The sequence below is a fragment of the Topomyia yanbarensis genome, chromosome 1 (assembly GCF_030247195.1).
Source record: "Topomyia yanbarensis strain Yona2022 chromosome 1, ASM3024719v1, whole genome shotgun sequence".
Classification (NCBI taxonomy): domain Eukaryota; kingdom Metazoa; phylum Arthropoda; class Insecta; order Diptera; family Culicidae; genus Topomyia; species Topomyia yanbarensis.
In genome coordinates, this window is record NC_080670.1 from 85289088 (window position 1) to 85296420 (window position 7333).

Below are 7333 nucleotides of genomic sequence, written 5' to 3' on the forward strand. Positions count from 1 at the left end.
CAAAGTGATCTTGACTTTTCGCGACGCTGGTGCACAGATGTGGCGATGCAGAGGGTAAGATTTCTAGTCTCATAAATTATGCATCGTATGATCTAGCCCCACTCAAGAAAGATTTTCAGTGATTTGCACCAGCCCGGTATCACAGACAAATAAGACGTAACACGAGATGAATTTTCATCACTTGTAGAAAAAAAAGGTCGATTTCAATTACAAATCGGTGGCGTTAGTGAAGAGATTTTGACACAGAGCTAAATGCGTTACTTAGTTTCCGCACCCACCTGAAAACGTTACGGTCTTTTTATTCTAATGCAAACCAAAACAAACAATATGGGCCGGAAATGTGAAATTCATTCTTGTCGCAGTGCCCAAGGTGGGAGTTGTTCACAACCATTTCTTAAGTTACAACACGATGCCAATCGATGACTAAGCATATAACAGTATATTAGTAATTTAATTGATTCGGTGTATCGAATGTATGCAATGGATTAGAATTTGTTGGTCCCCGGAACTGCTGGAGAAATTGGCGGGATGCAGGTGCTACGAGAACTAGAGATACGCTCAGGCCATTTTCAATCAGACTTGTTTAGTGATCAGTTTCAACCTAACAGGAGCTAACACGTCAAGTCGTGGAATGATTATGATTGATAGTAACTGTATATTTAGGTTTTGTCAGGGTGTAGAAATGTATGATTGCAGCACATCGAGCATACTTTGGACTCAAGATAGAAGCAGATCGTACGTTGTAAGAAAATGTAGTACCAGGGAATCGTATTCCTTATCATTGTGGCGATTTTGTACTTACAAGAAGTAAAAGTAAACACCAGCCTGGAAAATGAAGTAATGTGTCTACCTTGAAAAGTGTCCTTACACGATCATTAAAAGTGACATTTCTGCGCAGTAATACCAATAATAACGCCTCGTGTTAGGGTACCTGATATCTGCGGGATTCTAAAAGAGCGATGGTAAACAACCCAGGGACAACTTGACAGATAGTGCTTGTTTCATATATGCACCACCGATTTGATGGTGGCGCTAGTATGCCTTCTCTGTATGAGTACCACGAACAACGAAACGAAAAAGTTGCAAGAGAAAAGCATGTTTCGTTACGTGTGTTATGAACGCCGTCAATGCGGCTAGTACAACATTTAGAAAAAGCTTATTCCAAAATGTGAATAAAGAAAACTATTATTAGAGAATAAATTTATCCCTAACTGAAAACCATCAGCAAAGTTACATAAATCTTATTAATATTTAGCTGGAAGTCTGTTTTTAACAACCGGCTCTCTTACGTCCTAAACATGTTTTGGATTTCTTGTTGTGTGAAGTTTGAAATCGTTAAATCATTGGTGCTTTTTATCTCGAGAATCGTAAATGAAAAACATTTTGGCCAATGAAAGTACACCACCACCAAGCTTAACAATTCGTTTTGAATAGAATTTGTGTTTTTATCAGAATTCTAGCAGCAAAAAAAAATTACCATATCACCCCCAAAATTTGCTTATGAATTCAATATATTGGAGCTGTCAATTGTCCCCGGGCTTACGGTAAAGATGACTAAATAGAAACAAAAAACAATGAAACGACAACAACAATTAATTTCCTCAAACAAAACAAATTTTTTTTTACCGTTGCTTAATTTCCCAAATATAGAACAATAAATAATTATTATGGGTCATTGAAACACAGTCGTTACTCTAGATTCTTCAAATTTGTCCATTGCAATCATTATTTCATGCGAAGTCGTAGTATGCAACATCGACAATTTTTCTATTTCGTTCTTCAAATTTTACAACTGTAAAAATAGTTCCACCTTTCATTTATTATCTTGCATTTGGCAAGCAAGGTGGGCACTATTGGAGCTTCAGTTGAAACAAAATTCGATATGGTTGCGAGAATAGGGATCTTTAATTTGGAAAAATTGTGCTAGTTTTTCATATGTATTGGTAGCGGGTGTCCTTACGAGTACACTCATATCATTCTTAAACCTTAATTATTCTTTTATGATTTTTAAATTTAAAAAAAAACCAAATTAAATTCAACCAACAAACTGACAGTTGTCCTACTAAATGACGTATCTGCAAATATCTCGTTCGCCTCATTGTTAACCGGTACAGAATCCCACACAGCATGATCTGGTACTTTGTCAATCCGCTAGCAGCCTGCCATTCAAGTTTCATCTGCAAACTATGGTAGATCTGATAAGGCAACCTATAGAGTCGTGCAAGTCGCATGGGTTTGGATGTGTTATTGTCCTAAAAGGAAACAAACTAAAAAATGTTTTTTTCAATAGTTTCGGGCCAAAAAATTTAAAAATACCTGAGATATTAACTCACGGTACTAATCTGCATCAGAATATGCCTTAACCCGCACACCCCTAAAGATCCCTATTACATTTTGTGCAATGTGTTCAACAGATGTCGCTAGTACATCTTGGGCGATGTTTTTTTTAGATTTTCTTTAAGCTGTAACGTTTGTTTGTATGTATGAAGTCTGTTACAATAGAAACCGAAAATTTAGGAAAGGAATTGTACAGCCAAGAATTTTTTTTTAGTTACATAGGCGTCAATATTCGTCACGCCGACACACGCCGGCGCGCCGCCGCCGGTAGGGTCCAACGGCGTGACGCCGCCAACGCCGCCGCCGCCGGCCAAAAATGTCGCTTACGCCGCCGCCGATTAAAAATGCATCGGCGCACACCTCTAGTTCTAGAGACGACAATGTGAACCTCCCACCCGAGTTCGGATTGACGGTAACGAAATCGAGATGGTCGACGAATTCATGTATTTGGGCTCACTGGTAACCGACGACAACGATAACAGCAGAGAAATTCAGAGACGGATCATAGCGGGAAATCGTGCCTACTTTGGACTCCAGTGGACGCTCCGGTCGAACAAAATTCGCCGCCGCACGAAGTTGATTATCTTCAAGACGCTGATTAGATCGGTGGTCCTTTACGGCCACGAGACCTGGACTATGCTCGTGGAGGACCAACCCGCCCTTGGAGTTTTCGAACGAATAGTGTTGCGTACCATCTATGGTGGCGTGCAAATGGAAGACGGAACGTTGCGCAGGCGAACGAACCATGAGTTGTATCAGCTGCACATTCGTTGTATTGGTACGAAAATTAATGAAAAATAACGGATCAAAGACCAAAAATATCCACAAATTAGATCCAGGAAAAGAAGTCCCCAAAGTACCACTCTCGATGGGGGATGCAACTACAATGTGTCTTCTAACTTATCGTCGTCCATATTTGGATATACTGAGTAGTTTGAACCATTTCTTTTTCACAGTATTGGTCTGTATAGGACTTATTTATCCATATTTCCTGCACGAGAATTCCGAACGAAACAATACAAACACGGCTTTTATGCAATCGACATAGCCTAGACATTTCACACTATTTACATCAATACAAATAAAAACTTTGAAATATCTACCTGTCTCATCCACGAATCGCATTCTCCCTGTCGTTCTCTGTTTAGGGGCTTGAAAGCACATGTGACCTTGTCTCCTTTTACTATATTCAATTGCGCGTTAAAATACTGGACCAGTAAATTCTATTCTGTACATAAATCTTTTTTTCGGGAATATGTGGCCAAAAAGTAAACTTTGAATTCGTCAAGTAAGGATGCATGAAAACAAAAAGAATAAAACCAAAAAAAGATGGAAGCACTAGAAAGTCCATTGCATATTTATTAGCCTTTTCTCAGAAGATGGGATTTTCAAAAACATTTCAAAACTTTCTGATGCAATGGTTTTCAAATTCGTACAATCCGGTTTTTTCATTATCTTTTTTCAAAAAAGTGTTTGGCTTCAAATATATGATCATTTCATTTTGATTAATAATTTCATTCCGCATCTTTTTATTCGTTTTGTTCATCTGCGTTCATTTTACTTATTTTATTCGTTTCATTCTTTGGATTCACTCTGATCAGTTTATTCTTTTTGTGCATTTTACTCATATCATTCATTGTTTTCATTGTATGCATTTTATTAATTTTTTCCAGTTTATTCATTTTGTTCAGTTTCTTTATTTTAATAATCTGACTACTTTTTCAGTTTTAATCATTTCATCCAAATAATTTATTTGATTCAATTTATTTCTTTATATTAATTTATAACCTTTTACTGTTGCTCAATTTTTCATTTTAATCAATGCATTTAATTCTGCTCATTTTCTTCTTTTTATTCATTTTATCACTCCAGCTTATTTTATTTATTTGATTCGTTTGTTTTATTTATGCATTTCATTTATTTTTTACTTTATTCATTTTGTTCATCCATTCTTTTTATTCATGTGATCAATTTCATTAATTTGATTCATTGTATTCACTGGATGAATTAAATCAATTTTATTCATTTGATTCATGTGATTCGTGTGATTCATGTGATTCATTTGATTCATATGATTCATTTGATTCATTTGATTCATTTGATTCATTTGATTCATTTGATTCATTTGATTCATTTGGTTCATTTGATTCATTTGATTCATTTGATTCATTTGATTCATTTGATTTATTTTGATTCATTTGAATCACTTGAATCATTTGATTCATTTGATTTATTTGCTTTATTTATTATTTTCATTAGATTCATTTGATTCTTTTGATTGATTTGATTCATTTGATTCATATGATTCATTTGATTCATTCGATTTATCTGATTCATTTTATTCGTATCTTTAATTTTATGCATTTCATGTTCAGTCATTCGATTTATTTCATTCAATTTGTTAGTATGAGTCAATTTATTCTATTAATCTTATAACTATTTCTATATATAATCTTAATTTTTATGTAATAACCTAATCTAATTTGATTCGTGTATTTGGATCAAAATTATAATGATTTCCATTAATTTTTCTACTCATTTTATGAATTTAAAAACCTATTGTTTCATTTTTTGCTTTACTTTTTTATTTCGGTCGTTTTGTTGATTTCTCCAATTTATTCAGTTTATTTGAGATTTTATTCGTGCAAGACTAGAAACTGTTTTCATCCCACCTCTAATTGGGTGCCTACTTCTCGTGAGTTCTGCAAACTAATCCAATAGTGAAATGTGTAAGAAATGTCTCATCTCACTGCTAGGTGGATTAAATTGGTTTTTTTACAATAACTACCGTTTTACACCACCGATTTCATCCGGGTTTTTTCAATAGCGATCATTGTTACTATTTACAGCTGGTATCAGCTTGATAATCCTAAAAAAATACGAGAAAAAAAACAGTTTCGCCTCTAAACTGCTAGCAAAAAAAGTATCGCCCTGTTTGTTTGCATGGAGCGTGGAGGGCGAAACTTTAAATAAACAAACAAAAATACAGTTTCGCCCGTTGTATTTTTTGCTGCAGTTTAAGAAAGCAATATCGTAGAATTAAAATTTTTAGCTTAATTTGTTGCGTTTCAAAGCCCTCATTCGCATGTATGAAAAAAGCCTTATGTTTACATTTGTAAGTATCGCCCTTTTCACAAAAAAGCGTTGAAATGAAATCGCAGCTCCTGATATCACGCTATCTCTTAAGTGCATACGTGCATAGTTCCAAATTTTACTTCGACATCGACTTTTTCTAAAGGTGACTTCCCAGTAGTATCCTTGATTTGAATTATTATCGCTAATCCTAATGCCAAAGAACAAATAAAAACCTCTCGAAAACGAACCGTTTGGGAAAAGCATGATCATTACTGGAATTTTCATTTTCACGAAACTTTTCGATAACCTTCCGTCACTTGCGTTAATGCACTGGGTGCACAGTGCTCTGAAAATCTAGCGAAATCGCTATCGCTAGATCGACCAGCGGGTCTAATTCAGAGCTATCTGCGCGGCGAGTTAAATCTGTAAAGAATACTAAAAATTAATTTCTAGTCCATAATTTTCAGTTCAGCAATTCGAGAGATCGTGCCCACTAGAGATGAGCAATCCGCTCCGGAGCTGCTCCAACGAATCGATTCATTTAAGTGAGCTGATGAGCTGCAGCTCTTTTTTTAAGAACCGCAGCTCACCCGCTCACCCTACAACACCACTGAGCAATTCTGTGCTGACCGTTTCTTCGATTCATGACGGAACGGGAAAAGCCATGGGAAGAGCAGAACTGAGAGAGCGAAAGAAAAAAGAACTCAACAGCTCATAGCGTCTCGGACTCGGATATACATACATGTGCATCAATCGTTCTTTGTTTGTCTGCTTGGGCCGATCAGTCAACGAAAGTGTTTCCCTCTCGTTTTGTCTTACGATGCGAAAACTTCTACACTGATGAAAATGGATACGCTTCATTCAAGTGGTTCATCACTTCATATGCAACTTTCAGCATCTCGATTTCAAATAACAATGGTTTCATTTCCTAAAAGTTTAATACCAAATACTTTATCACATTAACATAATTAACATAATAATCGTAAGCTCGTAACGATCGCACGTGTTTTTTTTTTCATTTTTATATTATGTGTTGAAATTCTAGTGGTTCACCGTCTATTTTCCACCCCTTTTTTACAACAGTGTATCTCAAATGAGTGACACTTGAAATGTGCATGTAAACATTTCGATTAAAAGTGAAGTGAGTAGAACGTTGTTTGGATGAAACTGTGCCAGGTTTGCTGTTCGGTTAACAGTGAAACTTATCAGAAGAAACACAACTACTCGGAGGAATGGGTTCGATAGTGGCCGGAAGCGTCCTCGACATACCGGATGCGGAACCGGGCATTCTAGTCTACTATCGGGTAGTGGTTCACTATATGGATGATGACTTGGTACAGCAGTTTGACGAAAACAGAAACAATCCAGAGGTTGAAGTGAAAAGAGAAGTATGATAATCGTAACGTATTTGCGAACATTTTGTGACTCCGAAACATTTCAGGGTGAATTTCGCCACGGCCCACGAACAGCATCTGCTTCCGTATAATCACCACGTGAACTCCCTAGCTATCCTGGGCATATCGAAACCCTTGTAACTATAGTGACTATAGAATGTGCTTTTTGGAATCGGTCGATATAAGAAGCACTGCAAGTCGGATACCTTCTGGTGGAAGCAATTTCCGTAGAGTAATGATATTAATATTATTTATTTTTAATTATTTCAATAAAAACAAACTTTCTTTGTTTCCTTTGTGTTCAACATTCGAAATACATATTCAAACCAACACATTAAAATTTTTTTTTTTTTTTTTTATTTCGATTATAGAGGTTTTAATCTTAAGGTCATTCGCCTCTTCGGGTTAGAAAAATCTCTTGTGAAAATTTTCTAACCCTATGTGCGGGGGTCGGGACACGAACCCAGGTGCGCTGCGTACAAGGTAATCGATTTACCAACTACGCTACACCCACCCCCACATTAAAA

General features: G+C 36.2%; 1 long non-coding RNA gene across 1 annotated transcript; it reads left to right on the plus strand.

Annotated features, from left to right (window-relative positions):
* The first annotated feature begins 5417 nt into the window (after positions 1-5417).
* Positions 5418-7097, plus strand: LOC131694023 (uncharacterized). Its single transcript, XR_009306378.1, has 2 exons — positions 5418-6800; positions 6854-7097. It is a non-coding gene; the product is annotated as an uncharacterized LOC131694023 (long non-coding RNA).
* Positions 7098-7333: the final 236 nt, after the last annotated feature.